Here is a 2,519-nt window from a genome sequence, read left to right on the forward strand (position 1 = left end):
CACCGCTCTTGAAGAAAATGCGGTTCAAAATTTTAATGTACTTTTCCAAGTTTTGGTTCGTTATTCGATGGACCTTAAATATATTTTCAAAAACACGGAGTTTAAGATTGTACCGGCAGATTTTAATTTTCCACTGGCAGGAACGGAATGAAAAAGTTGCTTTTATAATTTTAAGCACAAACCTTTAGTTATCAATAAAGGTACAATAAATGTCTGTTAATATTTTATTATTTACTATTATAAAAATAGTTCCATATCACAAAAGCATTAAAAGGCAGTCAATTTTATAATTTTCATAAATTTGAAGTATATAACAAGTTGCGTCACATCGAAAATTCCCTATTTATAATACTTGGCATCTGCGTGTAGTTCACTCCCTCGTCCGCAGTCCGCACGATCGATATCAACAAAGCTACAACGTCTGTAGCAAACCACCTACACAACACTATTCAAAATGAACCACATAATCAAATGAACAACACTAACAGCTGTAACGACAAGAAAATGTAAACAACAAAGGTGAGACGCTCAATATAAATTAACAAAAAACACTATTTATCCACTTGACTCTTCCAGATCGGGTCCCGGTTCCGGACCCAGCGTACCCGCCCTACCTTAGACGATCATCTGAGCTTGTCTCCCTCATTTTGGCCACTAGATGGCCTTCATCAGCCCGTGTCGGCTGTCATGCCTCTCCCCATCAATTGAGACTTAGCCGGACATTTCTCTCTTCAGTAGGTGCGTATAATTGGTTGCGCTTCTTATAATTATTAACAATTTTAACATCTCTTATCTCCTATGTATACAGGGTATCCCCATTCTGCAATTTATTATATGCAAGCTGACATATGTATGTCTTCAGCTCGTCAACAGGTGCGTAGTATTGCTTCGCTTTGCCTTATAATTATCACAATTCTGTATTAATTTCTAACATTTTATTTATCTTACAGAATACATTTTTATTTAACAACTTTAAAGAGAACAGGCAACGAAAACACTGCCAAAGTTATTGCCAGTCAACAAAAAAAAAACAAGGGGAAAGATACTAATAACAGGTAATTATTGCACCAATGGGGGAGCAAGTGCTCGCTTAAATAGATACGTGTATATATATGTGCCACAAAGAAAGAGGTTATATGTACATATGTCAAAAGCGCTTATTATACCTTGCCTGCCTAAAGAGCTCTCTGGGGGTGGGGGCGATAAGGGCCATCATAATGGGTATTCTGCACATATGGTGCCTGACATATATGTATGTATATATGTACATATAAGCGGGTATCGCTCGTGCACAAATTAACGAAATCTAAATATTTTCTTTTTTATTTATTTGGCTTTCCTTCGCTGTTCGCACTTTAGGAAATTTTCTTAAGTGAAACTCGGCGTAAGTACATATATATATATACATATTTCTACAAAGGAACTAATTCTAATGATGCAAAAAAAAATATTTTCTTAGCCAGGGGTATCGAACATGAGTCTACTTGTGCCTCTGCCTGTTACTCAAGGCGAGGGTGGGCGTTATGGATCGGAGTCACTCGGATGATGTGGACGTGGTCTCGCCCGTGGCCGCTTCTTGGCCTGTCCTTCTGGTTAGCGTCGGTGACACGTGTGCCGAGGGTATGGCTGATGTGCGCCGCTGCGTCGAAACCTGGCCTGGGTGTGACTCTGTTGGCCTCTCTGGTCCGAGAGCTTGTCCCTTCGTTGCCGGAACCATGGGTCATTTGTTTTATAAATGTTTTTATTTGTTCGTCCCGTGTCGCATATAAGTTTTAATATTTTTAATTTTTGTATATTGTAACACAATGTTTGAATTTATGTTTCATTATTAAACCTCGAAAAAAATATTCATTTGTTAATTTTTTTTTGTACGCGCCTCGAGCACGGCACGCCCGCCGTTGACCGCTGCCCATATTGAACTCCCTGCTGTACCTTTGGGCAGCAACATCATCGGTGCCGAATTTCGGTACACGCATACATACGAGGCTGGCACCGTTGCTGCCCATCTGCACAGCTGCACTCTAGGGTCAACGGCCCAGTTGTAGGCCAAGGGCATTAACAAGGGCACCCGATCCGCTCTCCTCCTAATCTCTCTATGAGCGAATCGATTGCCTAATCATGCTCGCTCAATGGCATTACCCCTCTCTGCGCAGTGGATCGCAAGCCGGGCGTTGCCACTCTTCATTTAATTGGGCGCCGCTGTGTGCCCGGTTGCACCCCCGCTACTCTGCTCATACTACAAAAAGATATCGGCGTGGCCAATAATAAAGAACGCAACCCACTAAGTAAACTATCGATGCTGCCAAATATATCAAATGCTCTCTCTTTATATACGGCGATTGAAACAAATAAAATAGTTTCTTTTATGAAAACTTAATATTACCTATAGACTAACAAAACGTGGCGTTTGTATATGCCATTAACAGTATACGGACGGACGTACAATCAGACAGACATAGGTAAATAGATTCTGTATGCTCTATATGGTCAGATATGTTTTCTTCCATCTATTACAAATT

At 40.4% G+C, this 2,519-nt stretch overlaps 1 long non-coding RNA gene across 1 annotated transcript; it reads left to right on the forward strand.

Moving 5' to 3' along the window:
• The first annotated feature begins 369 nt into the window (after nt 1-369).
• Nucleotides 370-1,847, forward strand: LOC135439642 (uncharacterized). The gene is made up of 6 exons (XR_010438144.1): nt 370-519; nt 577-738; nt 809-873; nt 951-1,055; nt 1,360-1,384; nt 1,460-1,847. It is a non-coding gene; the product is annotated as an uncharacterized LOC135439642 (long non-coding RNA).
• Nucleotides 1,848-2,519: the final 672 nt, after the last annotated feature.

The sequence above is a fragment of the Drosophila montana genome, unplaced genomic scaffold (assembly GCF_035044405.1).
Source record: "Drosophila montana isolate Dmon_TW-CO22-7 unplaced genomic scaffold, ASM3504440v1 contig_643_1, whole genome shotgun sequence".
Classification (NCBI taxonomy): Eukaryota; Metazoa; Arthropoda; class Insecta; order Diptera; family Drosophilidae; genus Drosophila; species Drosophila montana.